Source organism: Chiloscyllium plagiosum, unplaced genomic scaffold, assembly GCF_037043375.1.
Source record: "Chiloscyllium plagiosum isolate Xiang-an unplaced genomic scaffold, Cpla_swu_hap1 HiC_scaffold_11, whole genome shotgun sequence".
Taxonomy (NCBI): Eukaryota; Metazoa; Chordata; class Chondrichthyes; order Orectolobiformes; family Hemiscylliidae; genus Chiloscyllium; species Chiloscyllium plagiosum.
In genome coordinates, this window is record NW_028270149.1 from 84,869,123 (window position 1) to 84,891,547 (window position 22,425).

The window sequence follows — 22,425 nt, forward strand, 5'->3', positions numbered from 1 at the left end:
TTTGAAAGGTATTAGCATTTATTCAGTTGCAACCCTCCACCACTCAGAAGGTTGTGTTCAAACTCTTATCCAACATGTTGCCACCCAGGTTGATAGGCTTGTCATGAAGGCATAAGGTCTGTTAGCTTTTTTTGGCAGCAGAATTGAGTTTCAGAGCCACATGGTCATATTGCAGCTGTACAAAACTCTGGTGCGGCCGCACTTGGGAGTTTTGCACACAGTTCTGGTCGCCACATTACAGAAAGGATGTGGATGCTTTGGAAAGGGTTCAGAGGTGATTTACTAGGATGTTGCTAGGTATGAAGGGAAGGTCTTAGGAGGAAAGACTGAGGGACTTGAGGCTGTTTTTGTTATAGAGAAGAAGGCTGAGAGGTGACTTAATTGAGACATATAAGATAATCAGAGGGTTAGATAGGGTGGACAGTGAGAGCCTTTTTCTTCGGATGGTGATGGCTACCACGAGGGGACATAGCTTTAAAGTGAGGGGGTGATAGATATAGGACAGATGTCAGAGGTAGTTTCTTTACTCAGAGTAATGGGGTATGCAACTCTCTGGCTGGAACTGTAGTACACTTGCCAACTTTAAGGGCATTTAAATGGTCATTGAATAAACATATGCATGAAAATGGAATAGCATAGATAAATAGGTTTCAGATTGTTTCCACAGGTCTGTGCACCATCGAGGGCTGAAGGGCCTGTACTGCGCTGTAATGTTCTATGTAACTTAGTCTGAATCCAGCCTAGTAATGTTGGTGTGCTGTACAGTGGGAGCTGCTATTTTATTAATGAAATGTTAAACTTAGGCCCCACTGGTATCCTGAAATGAAGTTAAAATGTCATGACAGCATCTTATCTGCAGAGAACTTAAATTTTGTTAACATTTTCCCTCAATTTAATTGCCTCTTTTTTGCTGTACCAAAATGGACACATTCCTGCCTCTTCTTCTAGGATTTGAGCACATCATCTACTCTGACACACCAGTACAGCACAAAGGGATTGCTCTTAGAATTGCCATTGTTTGACTTGACCAGTTGCAACAAGAGTTGCCAAAGGGATCAGTGCTTGGTCCACAGTTATTAACAATCCATAATCAATGAATTGGATGTGAGGACCAGATGTATGGTAGCTAAAGGGAGAATATAGACAAATTAAGTGAATTGGCAAAATGCTAGCAGTTGGAACCCAATGTATGTAAAAGTGTACTTGTCCAATTCAGCAGGATGAAAAGCAGCACACTATTTAAAATGAGCAGAGACTGCAGGACTCAGTGGTACAAAGGGATCTGTGTGTCCTAATACAGGAATCTCAAGGTTTGTGTGTAAATGAAACATTGTTATTTACTGCAAGGGGAATGAAATATAATTGCAGGGAAGTTTTAGTGCAGCAACACAGGGTATTGCTGAGACCAGTGTACTGTAAGTTTTGGTCTCCTGCTTTAGAAGGAGTTCTAAGAAGTTTTATTTAACTCACTCCTGTGATGAAAAAATATATTACAGATTAGGCCTGATATTTTGTAGTTCAGAAGAATGAAAGGTGAGTTATTGAAACATCTAAGATCTTGAGGGGATCAAACAGAATGGGTTCCTGAAGGATATTTCCTCACGTGGTGTGACTAAAACAAGGGGACATGATTTGAGAATAACAGGTCTCCCTTTTAAGGCAAGGAAAAATGTTTTTTGTTCCCCTCAGATGGCTGTTGGTGTGTGGAATCCTCTTCCCCAGAAAGAAGTAGAATTTTAAAAAATTATTCAAGGCTGAGTTTGACAGATTTTTGATAGACAAGGGAATCAAGGGTTTGGGTTACAAGCAGGATAGCAGAGCAGAGACCACAACCAGATCAGACATTATCTTATTGAATGGTACAGCTGGCTCGAAAGGCCAGTTAACCTACTCCTGATCCTAAGTCCTAGGTGCCTTCAAACATTATGTTAAACCAAGGCCCTTTCAGACAGGTGCAAATTACCCAAGGCATCATTGTGGAGAAGAGAAGGGCAGTTGTCCCTATGTACCTCTTAATACTTACATCTCCATTAAATTATCCGGCTCTCATCACATTGCTGTTTTTGGGAGCTTGCTGTATGCTAATTTCCTACATTACATCTGTGAATTAATTTCACAGTTGGGCAGCACGGTGGCACAGTGGTTAGCACTGCTGCCTCACAACGCAAGAGACCTGGGTTCAATTCCTGCCTCAGGCGACTCTGTGTGGCGTTTGCACATTCTCTCCGTGTCTGCGTGGTTTTCCTCCGGGTGCTCCGGTTTCCTCCCACAATCCAAAAATGTGCAGGTTAGATGAATTGGCTATGCTAAATAGCCCATAGTGTTAGGTGAAAGGGTAAATGTAGGGGAATGGGTCTGGGTGGGTTGTGCTTCGGCAGGTCGCGCTTCGACGGGTCGGTGTGGACTTGTTGGGCCGAAGGGGCTGTTTCCACACTAAGTAATCTAAAAGTACTTCATCTGTTGGAAGGTGATGTGGGGCATCTGGAGATCATGAAAGGTGTTAGAAAAGGTCAGGTGACCACTTAAGAGATTTTCTAAATCTTAATGATCAGTGACCTAGTTCAGATATGTTAACCTGGTTAACATGATGTGTATTTTCAGCATTTTCTCATTATTTTGAATTTCAAATATTTCCAAGAGAAAGGGAGAATGGCAAATGCTGGAGATCAGAGTCAAGTGTGGTGCTGGAAAAGCACAGCAGGTCAGGCAGCATCTGAGGGGCAGGACAGTCGACATTTTGGGCTTAAGCCATCAAGAATTCCTGAAGGCTTATCCCTTTCATTCTGCTAAGTTTCTTTAATATATCATTAAGACTCCATGATACCGTAACTCTTTTGCTATAAATTCTGTCTTCTGGTCCTGCTCCACAACCACCTGTTGAAGAGGCAGCAGTTCGAAAGCTAGTGCTTCCAAATAAACTTGTTGGACTATAACCTGGTGTGGTGAGATTTTTAACTTTGCCCACGCCGGTCCAACACCTGCACCTCCAAATCTTGTCCCAGAAAGAAAGTTCCCATTCTAATTTGGCAGTACACCAGACTCGACATTAGTCTTCATCATAACCAGTCCTCCCTTCATGTTGCTGACCAATGAATTTAAAATATCAGAAAGGTCCTAAATTGCTCAGCAACACTGTCACTTCTGAGTCAGAGTTGTGGGTTCAAAGGTACCCAAGGTAACAAAAACACAAACTTGACAGTCATTTCACTGCAGTAATGAGGGAATTGCATAGTTGAAGGTATGTCTTCAATATCTCCAATGAAGTGGAATTGCCTCTGCCTGTTCAGATGAATGCAAAAACAAATTGTATGCTGCTACTTGAGGAACAAGATGATCTCCTACTGCCTGAGCCAATGTTCCTGCTTAGACCAAGAACACCAAAAGGAAACACAGGTTAGCAGGGAATAAGGGTTACTGGACCCAAAATGTTGACTCCGCTTTATCTCCTCAAATGCTGCCAGACCTACTGAATTTCTCCAGCTATTTCAGTTTTCGTTTCAGATTTCCAGCCACCAGTTCTTTTCTTTTCTCATATTGTATTTATTGCTTGTGGGACCTTATGAGTAGCTTAGTCGGTATGTGACTGCACTAAAAATGTGCATGCGATCAGCCCTTGGGATGTCTTGTGTATTAAGGAACACATTCTCATAAATAGATGTTATGATCTTCTATTGCTGGGATGCATCTCTGTTACTGACCCAGGACTATAATTGTAATCACTCTTTACAACAGAGAATTCCAGGAAATGTTAGTATATTTTCCATTGCTGAAGCAAGTTTGCAGTTTGGCTTGTTTTTGTTAATTTCCAACTCAATAAAGAATTAAACCACCATAAAAGGAGTACTTTCCAGCCTCTCTCATTAATTTTTTTCAGTGGCATGTAATGTGTTGCCAGAGTTCTGACAGAATCAAAGCTTCAATATGGCATCGTTCAGGGCATTGTACCATGAAAAGCATAATGTATCATTTTTCGGTCATAGAGTTCGTTTTTAATGCTACCAAATCTAAACACTTAAGTAAATTCAGGGTGAGGCCATTCAGTTTTATCATTGTTTGTTCAACCAGGTTGGAAACTGTGATCGTGATTTGGAGATGCCGGTGTTGGACTGGGGTGTACAAAGTTAAAAATCACATCACCAGGTTATAGTCCATCAGGTATACTTGGAAGCATGAGCTTTCAGAGCGCTCCTCCTTCATCAGGTGGTTGTTAGTTAAATTGTGATGAGTTAGTCAGTTCGTACTTATTGGTTAGAAGTCCAACTCAAACCAATAAAAAATTTTAAGACTGTTTTGTACCTGAAACAAAATATGATATCTGGGGTCCTAAGTTCAAGAACAAAAAATGAGCAGGAGTAGGCGTTTGATACAATCACGTCTGACTTATTTCGAATGCAACACCATTTTTCTGTCAATCCCCAATATCAGACTGCCCTCTTGATCAAAAATCTATCTTCCTCATCTCTTAATATATTCAGTGTCCAACCTCCACTACTCTCTGGAAAAATGAATTCCTCTGCCCTGCTGGCTGGAAAAAAAATCTCCTTTTCTCAGTCTTAAATGGGACATCTATTTTAAAACTGTTCTAGTCTCTCCCATATGAGGAAAACAACAAGATTCCCTCTCATTCTGCTAAAACCCAATGGGTTCAACATTTCCAAAGATAACATATTAATTTCAGGAATCAGATAAGTAAACCTATTTGGACTGCTTCTAATTTAATTATATTCTTTTTAAACAAGAACACCAAAAGTTATACTCCAGTACATAACATAATACAGTCAAAATAAGGGACTGTACAACAAGATAAACTTCTTTTTATTCAGTCATGGGATGTGGCATCACTGGCTGGGTCAGTATGTACTGTCCATCCTTACTTGCTCTTGAAGAAGTAGTGCTGCAGTCCAGATGATGTAGGTAGACACAACGCGGGATTCTGACCTAACAACATTGAAGGAATGGCAATATATTTCCAACTCAGGATGGTGGGTGGCTTGGAGCTGATGGTGTTCCTGTATATCTGCTGCTAGATGCCTTCTGGATGCAAGTGATTGTGGGTTTGGAGGGTGGTGTGGTCGGAACCTCGGTGAATTTCTGCAGTGCATCTTGGAGATCATACGATCTACTGTAACGGAGTAATGTGGATATGATGTCAATCAAGCAAACTGCTTTATACTGCATGATGTCAAACTTCTTGTGTTGTTGAAGCCATACTCATTCAGGCAAGTGATGAAACTGGTATCATACGCCTGCGGCATGGATTCCTAACCTCTGCCTTGTACATGGAGCCATTGTATTTACGTGGTTTATCTAGTTCAGTTTCTCGACAATGGTAACCCTCAGGATGTTGATAATGGGGGATTCCGTGATACCAATACCATCGAATGTCTTTGGTTAGACATGGTCATTACTTGACATTTGTACGGTACAATTGTTACTTGCCACATTTCAGCCCAAGCCTGGATATTGTCCAGGTTTTGCTTCATTTGGATATGTACTGTTTCGGTATCTGAAAGTTTTGAAAGGTGCTGAATATTGTTCAATCAATCAATCAATCAATCATCGGCAAACATACCTACTTTTGACCTTATGATGGAAGAAAGGCCATTGGTGAAGCAGCTAAAGAGAACGGCGCCTCGGAAGTTACCCTGAGCAACTCCTGCAGATATGTCATGGAACAAAAAAACTACCTTTCTTTGTGACAGGTATGATTCTAATCAGCAGAAAGGTTGCTCTTCCAATTCCTATTGATTCCAGTTTTGCTAGAACTCTTTCCATACTTGGTAAAATGCTATCTTGATGTCAAGGACAATCACTCTCACTTCAACGCTGGAATTCAGCACTTTTGTCCATGTTCAAACCAAGGCTGGTCATGAGGACAGATGCTGAGTGGCCCTAGTAGAACCCAACCAAATTTCACCGAGAAGGTTATTGCTAAGCAAGTGCTGGTTTATAACACTATTGATGACACCTTCTATCACTTGCTTGATGGTCAACAAGTTCGCAGGAGAATATTTATGGATGATGTTTATATGGACTTCCAGAAGGTATGTGATAAAGTCCCACATAAGAAACTGTTAACTAAGGTAGGTAGTGTCAGAATTGATGGCAAATTACTGACATGGTTGGGAAATTGATTGAATGGCAGGCAACATAAAGCAGACAGAAATAATGGTAGGTACTCAAATTGGCAGGATGTGACTAGTAGTGTCCCACAAGCATTTATATTAGGGCTTCAATTATTCACATTATTTATTAACAACTTGGCTAATGGTAAGAAAGTCAGATATCCAAATGTGCTGATCAAGAAGTTAGCCAGCATTGTAGACATTGCAGAGCTGGGCTGAGGAGTGGCAGATGGAGTTCAACCCTGCCAAGAGTGAGGTTGTCCATTTTGGAAGGACAAATAAGAATGCGGAATACAGGGTTAACAGTAGGGTTCTTAGTAAGGTGGAGGAGCAGAGGGATCTTGGGGTCTATGTTCATAGATCTTTGAAAGTTGCCACTCAGGTGGATAGAGCTTGTAAGAAGGCCTATGGTGTATTAGCGTTCATTAGCAGAGGGATTGAATTCAAGAGTCGTGAAGTGATGTTACAGCTGTATGGGACTTTGGTTAGGCCACATTTAGAGTACTGTGTGCAGTTCTGGTCGCCTCACTTTAGGAAAGATGTGGAAGCTTTGGAGAGGGTGCAGAGAAGATTTACCAGGATGTTGCCTGGAATGGAGAATAGGTCGTACGAGGATAGGTTGAGCGTGCTAGGCCTTTTCTCATTGGAACGGAGAAGGATGAGGGGTGACTTGATAGAGGTGTATAAGATGATCAGGGGAATAGATAGAATAGACAATCAAACTTTTTCCCCAGGTACAACAGAGTGTTACAAGGGGACATGAATTTAAGGTGAAGGGTGGAAGGTATAGGGGAGATGTCAGAGGTAGGTTCTTTACCCAGAGAGTGGTGGGGGCATGGAATGCGCTGCCTGTGGGAGTGGCAGAGTCAGAATCATTGGCGAACTTTAAGTGGCAATTGGATAGGTACATGGACAAATGTTCGGCACAACATAGTGGGCCGAAGGGCCTGTTCTGTGCTGTATTGTTCTATGTTCTATACTATAGATTGTAGTCCACAAATATCCTTTGTAATTTTACACTAAGTGAATGAGCAAAATTATGGCAGATGAATTTTAATGTAAGCAAATGAGACGATCAAAAAAGGATAGATCAGGGTGGTGTAAATTTAAATACAGTGCATTTCCAACGAGACTTGGGAGTTCAGGTGCATATAGATTTTTAAAATGCCACAAACAGGTGCAGAAAATAATCAAGAAAGCTAATCAAATGTTGATTTTTATACCAAGAGGACTGGAATATAAGGATGAAGAAGTTATGCTGCAGTTACGCAAATCCCTGGTTAGACCCCACTTGGAGTACTATGAGCAGATCTAGGCATCACACCTGAGGAGGTATATATTGGTTTTGGAGAGAATACAGTGTACGTTTACATGAATGATACCTGGGCTTTAGGGATTAAGTTATGAGGCCAGACTACAGAAATTAGGCCTACTTTCTCTATAATTTAGAAAGTTAAGGGTTAATCTGATCAAAGTCTTCAAGGTATTAACAGGAAACGACAGGATAGATAAACTATTTCTACTGATCGGGCAAACGGGGACAGTATAAAAATTAGGGCCAAATCAATCATTCAGCAGCATTTCTATATACAAAGAGTGGTAGATATTTGGAACTCTGTTCCAAATGACAGTGGATGCGAGATCAGTTGTTAATTTTAAGTCTGAGATAAATATGTTTTTATTAAGCAAAGATATTAAAGGATTGGGCCAAAGGCAAGGATATGGAGTTAGGCCAAAGATCAGCCATTGAATGGCAGAACAGGTTTGAGGGGCTGAATTTCCCTACTACTATTTCTATGAAGGCTTGGTGCATCATGATGAATTGTTTTACAAGAACAATATAATGCTGTTTACATTATTTGGCTTCATGGGTGAAGCTGTATTCCTTAAAGGTCATATTATTGTGAAGGCGATGTCTGTGCTTAATTGCTCATGTCACTTCTGGTCAAAACCATAATAACTTTCCAAAGTGTGATGCCCTGGTTCCTGTATCAAGAGAGTGCCATTTTTATTTTGATGTGCACTAAGTAGTGGAGTACAACATTTTATGCGTGATGGAGGATAAGGAACTGTGCCGCATGGTAAGAATCTCAGGCTACGCTGTTTTAAAACAACACACGATAATACTCCAAGAAACACACTTGTGTTTTCAGAATAAAACTTAAATTGTTGCCTTTTCATTCATACTTTCAGGATCAATGTGTGCAATTTCACTATGATAACTGTCATAGCTGCTTGGTTGAATGCATTACCTGGCATTTACTAGCACTAACCAGTGACAGAGACATCATGAGATTAGCATAAATGAAGGAACTCTTGGGTGTAGCGTATTAAGTTGGATCTGGCAGAAATATATTGCAGGGGTGAGAATTTTCTCGATTTGGATAGATCAGGATCTGAAAACTGTAAAAACTTGGAATTGAATAGAATGTGTAGAATTGTCTCACTGAAGGTTCCTGAAGTTTTGGAATCACTAAGATTGCAGTAGGAGTAAAGACAATATAGTGCTAATCTCTAGAAGTTGAGTTTTACAATGACACGAAGGCAGATGATCGGAGGCAAGAATCAGGATTTAGTTCAGAAAATAAGAAGTTTCATATCTAAAAGGCAGGTTAATTGTCAAAGTTTTCAAACCATTAAATCCAAAAACAAAAGTATCAAGCTGATTTAACTTTGAGGGAGAGGGCTAGAAAGAGTCATGAGAGAAAAAATTCAAAGAGTTAAGGTAATACTTCGCTGGGGCTGAATATCAATAAGAGGATATTGTTAGGAAAATGGTTGAATTTTTGGTTTTACTGTTTATGTTAAACAAATTGTAACACATTTAGCTTTATTATCTTTTGGAGAATAAAAGATGCATTCTTTTGTTAAAAGAACACTGGCCACCTAATATGATTATTTGCAGTGAATAACCATCATAGTAAACCAAAGTGCAAAAATCAAATTCATGACCTATCAAGCTAGTTTTTATTTTGGGACTCTTTTTTGTTAATTTGATTAAAAAGTCTACATGCAATCTGTTCAGATGTGCTACAAGGGGCTCTTGTGGCATAGTGGTAGTGTTCCTGCCTCTGGTCTAAAAGGTCTGGGTTCAAGTCCCACAGGTGTATCCTAATATATCTGAACAGGGTTTTTGGAAAATATTAGATGTGTTAGGACACATTTCTAGGGCTGGTGGGACTTGGACCCAGGCCTCTTAGCCAAGAGATAAGAACATTATCACTCTACTAAAACAGCCTCCTGCCTTGTCCAGCATTATCATCATCGGAGATCATCAGAACTGCAACAACTCACCAAGGCATCGAAACTCTCACTCAAAAGAATAATGGCAGCAAATGTATGGAAACACTGTCACCTGCAAGATCCCCTTCAAGCCTCACATCAGTCTAACTTAGAACTATATTGCGAATCAATGAATGTCACTTGGACAAAATCCTAGAATTCACTTCTCAACAGCACTGCGACAGTATCTTCTTTTGTTGTGAATGATCAGATTAGTCATGATCTTCATGAGTGGCAGAGTAAGCTCAATGGGCCAAATGACTGTCTTCGACATCTTATGGTCTAAATGCTCAAATACTCCCACGTTGATTATGTGAAAAGGCAAATGATGACACAGGAAAAAGATTGCCCTTCAGCTTGTTTCTAATTTGGAGAGAGAAGCTGCAGTCTCTTTCTAGAAAGTATCATGTAGGTCATGTAATGTGTTTATGGAAATGATTTTACTTTCACATATTACAGCAAACTGGCCACTAGTGTACTTGTTGACCAAATGTTCTGATTAATTATGTGAATCTCTTGATCAATGTAAAACCATACAATAAGTAATAGAAATGTATGCAGGAGGTATACATATCGCTGTTATACTTTATTTTCAGCATAGATCACAAATAGTAATGCAATTTTACCTTAAATAAAATTCACTAGCAGACAGCCTTCTTATTTGCACCCTCAAATGACTACTGTGACATCATGATAATACAGTAAACATTCAGTATTTGAGTAACATAATTTTTGCTGGTTTAGAGAATGCAGGTGAAAACAAAGTTTGCTGTAGATACCAAAAATTGCCACTGGCAGCAGTATCATCCCTTGCCTGGCAAAAACTAAAATTTTGCATATGCCAGAAATCTGAATTTAAAATGTATTCTGCTTTTGTTTGTTTTTAATCATTTAGTTTGCTCACCACTGCTTCATCTGCTTGCTACTCTTCAGATGGCCTTTTACTAATTTTGCTTCCCTTAAAACAAAATTAAAAACAGGTTGATTAGAGTGCAGGACAGACATCTCCCTGTGAAAATGTGGGATAGAAATAGCAAGACGAGGGAACCATGGATGACAGATCAAATTGTGAGACTAGCTAAGAGGAAAAAGAAAGCATACATAAGATCTAGGCAACTGAAAACAGATGAAGCTTTGGAAGAATATTCCGAAAGTAGGACCAATCTGAAACAAGGAATTAAGAGGGTTAAAGGGATCATGAAATATCTTGAGCAAACAGAGTTAAGAAAAATCCCAAAGCCTTTTATTTGTATACAATGAGCAAGAAAGTAACTAGAGAGAGGGTTTGCCTACTCAAGGTCAAAGGAGGAAAGTTATGCATGGAATCAGAGAAAATGGGTGAGATTCTTAATAAGTACTTTGTGTCAGTATTCACCGAAGAGAGGGATATGATGGATATTGAGAGTAGGGATAATGTTTCATTTCTCTCAGTCAAGTTGGCATAAAGAGGGAGAAAGTGTTGGGTTTTCTAAAAGGCATTAAAAGTGGACAAGTCCCCAGATCTGGATGGCATCTATCCCAGTTTATGGAGGGAAGTGAGATAGGAAACAGCTGGGGGCTTAACAGATATCTTTGTAGCATCCTTGAACACAGGTGAAGTCGCAGAGGACAGGAATAAGATTGCTAAAATTGTTCCCTTGTTTAAGAAGGGTAGCAAGGATAATCCAGGTAATTTAGACCGGTGAACCTGATGTCAGTGGTAGGGAAGCTGATGGAAATGGTACTGAGGGATAGGATCTATTTACGATTGGAAGAAAACGGGCTTGTCAGTGATAGGCAACATGGTTTTGTGCAGGGAAGGTCCTGTCTTACCAACTTAATAGAATTCTTTGAGGAAGTGACAAAGTTGATTGATGAGGGAAGGGCTGTGGAGGACATATACATGGACTTCAGTAAGGCCTTTGGTAAGACTCCCCATTGTAGGCTAATGGAGAAAGTGAAGTCATATGGGGTCCAGGGTCAACTACTTAGATGGATAGAGAAGTAGCTGGACAACAGAAGACAATAGTAGTAGAAGGGAGTTTCTCAGCTGTAACCAGTGATGTTCCACATGATCCATGCTGGGACCACTGTTGTTTGTGATATACATAAAAGATCTGGAGGAAGGTATAGGTGGTCTAACTAGCAAGTTTGTAGATGACACTAAGATTGATGGAGTAGCAGAGAGTGAAGGGGACTGTCAGAGAATGCAGCAGAATAAATGGCAGATGGAGCTCATTCCGGCAAATGCAAGGTGATGCATTTGGGAAGATCTGATTCAAGAGCAAACTATATGGTAAATGGAAAAGCCCTGAAAACTTCCAGCATTTTCAGTTCGTTACTAAGAATTCTTACGAACCTCAATTTTGAAATTTTTAATTGACTCCTAGTCTCAGCAGATTTCTGGGAGAGAACATGTTCCGGATGGTCACTCCCTTCATATGATAAAAGACCTATGCATCCTTAATTCTAATGTTGTCTTGTTTTAAATTCCTCCAGAGAAAACAATGTAATAGCTGCAAGAGGAAAATTGCTACTTACTTCGCATATGCATATGTACAGCACTAATGTAAGACCAGTTGAAGGAGAAACCATTAAACTACTGTAAGTGGTCATTCCAACCACAAGTGTAATCTAAGACCTGCAGTTAATAAACATAAGTTGTGACAAAGTTCAGTTAAGCCTTGCCAATTAAAACAGGAGATTCTACATACCAAGGCCATAATAATAGCCTGAAGCCTTGTCCTACTAAATAAACAGAGAAAATGTGGAAGGAGGCGGAAGACACTTCAAGTGCATTTAACCAATGACATCTTTGTCCTAATCTGGATTTCTACAAGTCACAGCAATCAGGCAACAAGACAGCAAACAGTAAACAAGCAAGGTATCCATTCTGTTCAAAATGTCTTGAAATTGGTTAAATATGTGCATCATTGAAATCATTGCAGTAATTAATTAATAGCTCCTTCACTACTGCTTTCTCTGCATTAGTAGTTCAGGCATATCCTGGCTATGGTGAAGAAGCCATTATTAGTCCATTGTTTCTTGTGAAAGAAAATCTATGTATTATTTTGAGGGCTTGAAGATATATCTTGGCACCTTTTCAAATAGCATTGTAGTACCTATAATAAATTTCTACTTTCAGCTTTTATTTGTTTAGTGCAAAGCACCAACAGTTCCATAAACAAAATTGCACTGCCAAAAGAATCTTTTACTCCAGAGTCCTAACGAAATGTAGCCACTGTTATGGAACAGGAAAAGCAGCAGCCAACTTGCACATGACAAGATTCTACAGATAGCACTGTGGTAAATGATAAATTAACTTTTCTTTTAATGACATACATGAAGGGATTAATATTGGACAAGACACTGAGACCTTGCTGCTCTTATACAAAAGAATGTCATAGGGTCTTTGACCTTGACCACAAGGGATAGATAGGGTCTCAGTTTAACTTCGACATGAAGGTTACATTAGATGGCACCATATTTGCAGAAGGTGCACTTGCTGTCATGGACCATTACACTGCTTATATTAATGATATGACCTGTATACTTTCATATACTACATATTACAAATGATGGCTGAAAATGTGTTGCTGGAAAAGCGCAGCAGGTCAGGCAGCATCCAGGGAACAGGAACTGAAGAAGGGCTTATGCCCGAAACGTCGATTCTCCTGTTCCCTGGATGCTGCCTGACCTGCTGCGCTTTTCCAGCAACACATTTTCAGCTCTGATCTCCAGCATCTGCAGACCTCACTTTCTCCTCAAAGATATTACAAATGATGTCCAGTAATGTCTTTCTTTTCCCCCAAAGAGTTATTATGTTTAATACCCATTAACCAATATTCCACAACATCACAAAATATTATGCTTAATAGTCTATTAATACATTTTCTATAATATCATTATTTCCTATTCTTAATTATCAAAAAAATTATCAAAATATCCATTATTATTTTCTCTTCAATTCCTTGTCCTTTAGGAGTCTTGTATCACAAGGGGCAACACTGCATACTGCCAAAACCTCTTGTCAACTGACTGGTCTCCTCCCAGTTATTAAGAACTGGAGACCATTTAAACCACATCCAACGATGAGCATTTATGTCAATTTTGTTTTGACTAAGTCACAAAGATTTATGGACTCAACTGGAATGGTCCTTCCACGCAACATGCTCAGAACCAAATGGTCAATTGTTATGGGGGACTCTCGAGTCTGGGGCACAGACAGACATTTCTTCATGCACAAGTGAGACATCAGGATGGTGTGCTGCTTTCCTGGTGCCAGAGTCAAAGGTATCTCAGAGAGGGTGCAGAATATTCTCAAAAGGAGAGAAAAATGAGAGAATATAGGAAACTAGGCAGGAGGTTAAAAAGTAGCTCCTTGATGGTAGTACAACGACTGATGCCACATGCTAGTGAGAGTAGGAACAGGAGGATACAGCAGATGTATGCATGGCTGAGGAGCTGTTGCAGGGGGTAAGGATTCACATTTTTGGACCATTGGGATCTCTTCAGGAGTAGCAATGACATAGAAGGTGGGTTCCATCTGAATTGGAAGGGATCAATATCCTTATGGGGAGACTTCTAGTGCTACTTGGAAAGCTTTAAGTTAGTTTGGGGAGGGGAAACAATGATAGCATCTGACTATCACAAATTGTGAGAAAAAAGGCTGAGCCTGGTACAGTAGATAAGGGGAGCAAGTCAAATGATCAAGGCAGATGAGACCTTGGCAGAGAACAAGACAAGACTGATAATCTGCATTTACTTCAATGCAGATAAGTCAGATGAACCGACAGCATATTGGACTGGGGTATCACAGCTATTACAGAACCGTGGCTCAGGAATGGACAGAGTTGTCAGCTTAATGTTCTAGGGTATAGATATTATAAGAAGGGCAGAAAATGAGACAAGAGAAGAGGGGGAGTGACATTTTTGGTTAGGGATAATGTTATGGTTGTACTGAAGGAGCACATTGCTAGGAGACTGTCCAGTGAAGTTATATGGGTGGAATTGAGAAATAAGAAAGGGATGATTACCTTGTTAGGATTGTATTAGAGGTCAAAGTGTCAAGTGCAGATGATGGAGTGTCAAAGTCGAAAAGTGCGATGCTGGAAAAGCACGGCAGGTCAGGCAACATCGGAGGAGCAGGAGAGTCAACATTTCAGGCATAAGCCATTCCTGATGAAGCGCTTCTGCCCAAAATGTCGACTCTCCTGCTCCTCAGATGCTGCTTGATTGGCAGTGGTTTTCCAGCACCACACTTTTCGACTTTGTATAACAGGGCCTCTAGTAGTCAGTGGGCAATCGAGAAGCAAACATGTAGGGAGATCTCAGATATCTGTAAGATTAATATGGTTGTAATGGTAGGGGATTTTAACTTTCCAAACATTGAGCAGGATTGTCACAGGGTTAAGGGTTTGAATGGAGAGGAATTTATTAAGTATGTACAAGACAACTTTCTTACTCAATATATGGATGTACCAATTACAGAAGGAGCAATACTTGACCTTCTGCTGGGAAATAAGGCAGGGCAAGTACAGAGAGATCAGTGGGGAAGCACTTTGGAGCAAGTGATCATAATTGTAATGGTTTTAAAAAGAGAGTTATTGGAAAGGATAGAACTGATGAATAAGTTAAAGTTCTAAATTGGAGTAAGGCCAGCTTTACAGTATTAGAGACAAACTTTCAAAACTTGATTGGGGGAAACTTTTCACAGATAAGGGACAGTTGGAAAGAGGGAGGCCTTTAAAAATGTATAACGAGAGTACAAAGATTTTATGTTCCTGTTATTGTGAAGGGCTGGAAATGCTGGAAGATTAGAGAAATTGAGGCTCTCGTCAAAAAAAAGGAGACATATGTTAAACCTTGACAGCTTGGATCACATGAATCCCTCAAGGAGCATAAGGGCAGTAGGGGTTTACTGAGAGAAATCAGGAGGGCAAAAAACAGACATGAGCTTCGACAGATAAAGCTAAGGAGAATCCAGAAGAGATTCTATAAGTACATTAAGATCAAAAAGAGTAACTATGGAGAAAATAGGGCTCTTTATGATCCAAATACAAACGGAGAGAACTGTGGTTGCTGGAAATCAGATCCTCAAAGATCAATGTGGCCATCTCTGTGTGAAACTATAGGAGATGGGTAAGATAGCAAACAAATATTTCACTGTTGAAAAGGACATGGAAGATAGGGAACTTTGCGAGATAAATAGTGATGTCTTGAAAAGAGTTCATATTCCAGAAGAAACGGAACTGGATGTCTTAAAGTGTATAAATATATATCCCAGAACTTGATGAGGTGTTTCCCAGAATCATAGATTCCCTACAGCGTGAAAGCAGGCTATTCAGCTTATCAAGACTACACTGACCCTATGGAGATGCATCACACCCAGAAATCAACTGTCCTGCCCAATCCTTGTAATCCTGCATTCCCCAATGGCTAATCCATCTAGCCTGCACAGCCTTGGACATAATGGGAAATTTAGCATGACCAATCTACCTGACCTGCACATCTTGGGACTGTGGGAGGAAACCGGAGCACCCGGAGGAAACCCACAGACACTGTGAGAACATGCAAACAAACATCCACACAGGCAGTCGCCTGAGGGTGGAACTGAACCCGGGTCCCTGGCGCGGAAAGGCAGTAGGCACCCAGGTTTGATTTGTGGGAAACTAGGGAAGAGATTGCTGGGCCCTTTACTGAGATATCTGTATCATCAACAGCCACAGGTAAGGTGCCAGAAGATTGAAGGATGGCTAATGTGGTGCCATTATTTAAGAAAGATTGTAAGGAAACGATAGACCGGTGAGAGTCTAAAGTCAGTGGTAAGTTGTTGGAGGGGATTCTGAGGGATGAGATTTACATGCATTTGGAAAGCAAGAACTGATTAGAGATAGTCAAAGTGGCTTGGTGTGTGGGAAATCATTTCTCACTAACTTGATTGAGATTTTTGAAGTGGTGACAAAGAAGATTAATGAAGATAGTGCGGTAGACATTGTCCACATGGACTTCAAAATTCGATAAGTTCGGCAGGGTAGACTGGATAGTGAGATTACATCACATGGGATCCGGGGGAGCCAGTAATGGTAGTAGAGGGTTTCTTTTCGAACTGGAGGTCTGTGACCAGCAATGTGCTACAAGGGTTGGTGCTAGGTCCACTGCTTTTCGTCATTTATAAAATCATGAGGGGCATGGACAGGGTGAACAGCCAAGTTCTTTTTTCTAGGATGGAACAGTCCAAAACTAGAGGGAATGCATTTAAGATAAGAGGAGAAAGAGTTAAAAAGACCTGAGGAGTCATGCAGAGGGTGGTGCATGTATGGAATGAGCTGCCAGAGGATGTGGAGGCGGCAGGTACAATTATAACATTTAAAAAGGTATCTGGATGGCTACATGAGTAGGAAAAGAGTTTAGAAGGACAAATGCCAAATGCTGGCAAATAAGACTAGGTCAAATTGGGATGACTGGTTGGCGCAGGAAAGTTGGACCAAAGGGTCTGTTTCCAAGCTGCACAATTCTACGTGCCTATCCTTTCTATAAGGTAAACCAGTGAAACTCCACATTATCTTAATGTTTACTCACTCCCAAGACAAGACCTGCATTTACTGCCCATTCCTACTTGCCTCTCAGATAGGTGACAGTGATTAGCGTTCCTCTGGAAGCAGATGTGTAGCATGTTCCAGAATATTGACCCAGCCACAACAAATAAATGGCAAAATCTGGGATGATGCTCGACCTGGAGGGGGACTTGAGTCTCACAAACCTTTGAGTGAGAGATTTAAGCAAGATAGCTGCTCGAGTTAATAACCATCTCCTACTGATGTTCATCACACTGACATTTGTGGAATTTTGTTGTAAGCAAAATAGTTTTTGTTTTGTTACACAACAGTCTACTGAATGGAAAGCAATTTGAAAGGCTTGATATAAATATGAATCCAGAAATATATGATGAGCAACAGAAACTACTGACAGCAATATTACAAACAAAAGTGCTAATAGTCCATTGGCTGCAGGTTAAGGGTGAGGGGGGAAAGATATAAAAGAGACCTAAGAGGCAACTTTTTCACTCAGAGGGTGGTACGTATATGGAATGAACTGCCAGAGGAGGTGGTGGAGGCTGGTACAATTGTAACATTTAAAAAGGCATCTGGATGGGTATATGAATAGGAAGGGTTTGGAGGGATATGGGCCGGGTGCTAATAGGTGGGACTAGACTGAATTGGGATATCTGGTCGGCATGGACACGTTGGACCGAAGGGTCAGTTTCCATGCTGTACATCTCTATGACTCTACGACTATGATTTAGTAAAATTGCCAAGGAAGTAATCAGGCATAATAGTAAATTTAGAATTATCTAAGAAGAACTTCCTTTACCTAATATATTATGCTGCATGGTTTTAAAAAAATGTGTCATAGAATACATTTAAAATGTAATGTAGTATATACAACAAACAAATAGCATAGTATGCACTATAAAATACTACAGTGTAAACAGATATAAAATCAACAACATATACATACATACTATCAACAACCATGCTGAAGCCCAAATTAATATGCCAGGGAAATATTGGATAGAAAACTAAACACATACGCATCATTCTTAAATCCAAATAGGAATCCAATTCACTACATTGGGCCCTGGCCCCAAAGGTGGCCACAACTCCCAGTCAAAGCTGCGACTGATTCAGGACGGCTCTTTAAAATTTTTAGTTTTTTTCCTCATATGTAGAAGCGTCATTTGACATGTCTGTAAATTATTTCCATTTAAACAGTATTTAATTCATCAATAAACCAACTAGGATACGCTAAACAAATTAGGGATTCAATCTAAAAATTACTTGAAAAAATTCATTTTCTCATCTTTCGTGGACAAGGTTTTCTTATTGAAATTGCTTCCTTTAACCGTGTCTATAAAACAGACTATCATTTGAGTACATCAAGGAAAAATTATTAGATAAAAGAAATAAAATGGCAACTATACTCTATTGTACTGTTCACTCACTCTGGTACATGAAATATTCAATGTTTGTGATTAAGGGAAACATTGGATACAAAACTGAACACATACACATCATTCTTAAATCCAAATCTAAATCTGTTTGGGGCGGCACGGTGGCTCAGTGGTTAGCTTAGTGGCTGCCTCACAGGACCAGCCTCAGGCGACTCTCTGTGTGGAGTCGGTACATTCTCCCAGTGTCAGCGTGGGTTTCCTCCGGGTGCTCCGGTTTCCTCCCACAGTCCAAAGATGTGCAGGTCAGGTGAATTGGCCATTCTAAATTGCCCATAGTGTTAGGTGCATCATTCAGAGGGAAATGGGTCTGGGTGGATTACTCTTCGAAGAGTCGGTGTGGACTGGTTGGGCCGAAGGGCCTCTTTCCACACTATCGGGAATCTAATCTCATCTAAGCAAATAAATTTTATGACAAACCTAAACTGTAACCTAGAAGTGCAGGTGGGTAGGGTACATTGAGGGCTATCCAAATTGGATCGAAGGGCATCAGGAGGTGGTATGCAGTGCTATCAGGTCTTATCAGGGTTGTAGTAGGGTACGGATGGGTTAGTTTATGGTGAGTGGGGATAATCGGTCAGGTTGAAGGGAGTAAATCGGGATTGGAGGGATGTTTGGGAAGTCCAGGGACTTTTTGGAGGGAGAGGGAGCAAAGAGAGGGGCAAGAAGGGTGCCATTCAGTGGGAATGTTGGGAAAAGGCAATTGTAGCAGAATTTATTTGTCCAATACTTCCTGGGTAGCTATCCAGATAAGTAATGTAGAATTGCCGGAAGTCTATGACTAACTTAGAATTGGAGACTTTCATAGAAGGTGACATGAAGCAGGAAAATTGCCCATCACATTCAAACTTCCCAGGCAATTCCCATGAAGATCAGTGCATCGAGACTTTCATGAGGTCCAAGGTGCACTTTGGATCATTCTGCTGTTTCACTGACAGAAAGATTTGAGCTATTGTTGTATTGCAAATAGGACAAAAATTTAGAATGTGTTAAGTTACATTAAACAATTTCATCTAAAAGCAAAATAATACACATGCTGGAAATGTGAAATAACAGAAAATGCTGGAAATATTCAGTAGTCTGACAGATCTATGGACAGAGAAGCAATGCTAATATGTGAGTTTTAATCAGGTTCTGACTAAAAAAGGATAAGACATTCAATTTTCACCGAGTCTGGCCAACTTGGGACAGAGGGGCGTGCATTAAAAATGATTGACAGAATGCATTTCCAGGATACCAGTTGCCATTCCTGATTTCTGCCCCTTTCCTGGTTGCTAATTTAGACAATACACTCCAATGATACCCCAGTGTAAACAATTTTTCACTAATTAATCTCTCAAATCTTTCCTTATTTCTAAAACCGCTATATTTCTTCTTAAACCTCTTTGTTTCAGAACAGTCAAGATTCGCTTTCAGATTATAACTCTGTCAATGAAGCATGAGCCCCAACCATGGTCTTGAGAGTATCACATGCTCCTTTATTCATTTAATGAAACCTAAAAAAGATCTCCTGTTATTCTACTTACACCAAAACAGGATGCCAACAATCCCTCAGCCATTCAGACAAGATGTTGACTAGGGTCTCACTCTGCCTTCACAGTGGAAGACAATGGCACAATGATATCTTCATTGGACTGGTAGCCCAGAGGCCCATGCTAAAGGTTTTCGGCACGCAAGTTCAAATCCAACAATGACAGCAGACAGAATTTAAATGTATTAATATATGTGGAATTGAAAGCTTACCTCAGGAATAGTAACCATGAAATCATAATTGATTGTTCTGAAAACCCATCTGGTTCAGTATGCCCTTCAGGGAAAATCAGTCATATGTAAGTGTCTCCAGACTCTCAGCTATGTGATTCTAAACTACCCTCTAAAATGGCCAAAAAGGCGACTCAATTCAAGGACAATTAAGGATAGGCAACAAATACTGACCTTGCCAGCAATGCTCACTTCCATAAAAGATGACCAGGGATGCAGAGACGCTCAGCCTGATGACCTATCCAATATTTTTCTCTCACCCAACATCACAAAAACAATACACACAGGTTAGCCTCCTACCAATTTAGAAATCATATTATCAGACTTCTGGGCACCATGCTGGGACCTGGCTGCCCTTTAGCAATTTACCCAATGGTCACTTATCAAAGGCAGAGATTAGTTTGAAATCACAGTTGGATCTCAGAATCACAGAACCATACAGTACAGAAGAGGCCCTTCAGTCCACTGAGTCTATATGACCAAAAATATATTATTACCTACATAAGTCCCACTTTCCCACACCAGGCCCATAACCTTCAATGTTATGACATTTCAAATGTTCATCCAAATACATTTATAAGGTTGAGGTTTCATGCCTGCCAGACAGATGGCATAGTCCAGACCCCATCACCTTCTGGTTAAAACTCTTTTCTTCAAATCCCCTCTAAACTTCCTGCCTTTCACTTCAACTTATTCCCCCATTGTTATCAATCCTTACAGTAAGTGAAACAGATGCTTTCTATTTGCCCTGTCCATGCTCTTCAATCTTATACACTTCGATTAGGTCCTGCATCAAACTTCTCTACTCCAAAGAAAACAACCAGAGTTTCAAAGCTGAAATGCTCCATCCCAGGCAACATCCTGGCGAGTCTACTCTGCACCCACTCCAGTGACATCCTCCCGATAGTGTGATGACCAGAATAACACACAGAGCTCCAACTGCAGCCTAACCAAAGTTCTGCCAGCTCCAACATGACCTCCCCAGCCTAATAATCTGTGCCATGACTGATAAAGGCAAGGATCCCATATCCCTTAACTACCCTGTTAACCTGTCCTGCCACCTTTAGGGACATGTAAACAAGCACGCCAATATACCTCTATTGCTTGGAGCTCCCTCATGTCTTGCCATTCATTGAATATTCCCTATTTTGTTCCTTCTTCCAAAAATCATGACCTCTTAACTATCAGGATTAAATTCCATCCGTCACTGATCTGCCCATCCATTTATATCCTCCTGCAACCTAACACCATCCTCTTCACTTTCAACCACTTACTTGTATCACTCACAAACTTATTCATCACGCCCCCCCACCCCCATCATATTCTCATATTCATCACTTACGAATATCACAAACAATAAGGATGAAGCACTACTCCCTATGGTATGCCACTGGACAGTAGGTTCCAGCCACAGGAACAGACCTCTATCACCACCGTCTGTCTCCGGTCAGAAAGCTAATTTTAGAGTTATAGAGTCATGAAGCATAGAAACAGGCCCTTCAGCCTAGCATGTCTATGCTGAACAACAAACATCAAATCACACTACATTACTCTCTTTGAAGGGTTGGTGTGGACTCAATGGGCTGAATGGCCTACTTCCACACTGTAGGGATTCTATGACTTAACATTCATCGTGTATATCCTTCTCTTGTTGCTCCTCCCAAAATGCATCACCTCACACTCCTCGGGATTAAATTCCATTTGCTATTGATTGTTCTGTCAATTTACCAGCTGATCAATATCAGACTGCAGCCAGAGATCATCCTCCTCACCATCAACAACAACAACTTTGAGTCATCAGCAAACTTAATCTTACTTTCTACATTCACATCCATGTCATTAATGCACATAATAAACAGCAAGGGTCCCAGCACTGATCCTGATAATACACTGATGGTCACAGGCTTCCAATTACAAAAAACATCTTCCACCATAACCCTTTGCCTCCGATTTGTAAGACAATTTTGGAACCAACTTGCCTTGGATTACATGGACTCTTACCTTTTGGATGTGGGACCTTGTCAAAGACCTTAATGAAGTCCATGTAAGTCAACTGCCCTAGCTTCACCTGTTCAAAAAAAACTGAATTATACTAATCAGACAGGATTTCCCTCCAACAAATCCATGCTCAACAATTGAGGTTTTTTTAGCTGATTAATCCCTGCCTTTCCAAGTGTTGATTAATTCTGTCCTTCAGAAATTTTTGTCCAATAATTTCCCTACCACTGACTTCAGATAAACTGGTCTGTAAATACCTGGCCTATCCCT

The 22,425-nt window shown here is 40.4% G+C and overlaps 1 protein-coding gene across 10 annotated transcripts in view; it reads right to left on the minus strand.

The window, feature by feature from the left end:
- Window positions 1-22,425, minus strand: part of LOC122557063 (muscleblind-like protein 3) — a 280,435-nt gene that overhangs the window by 82,425 nt on the left and 175,585 nt on the right. The gene's annotated exons all lie outside the window — the stretch shown is intronic.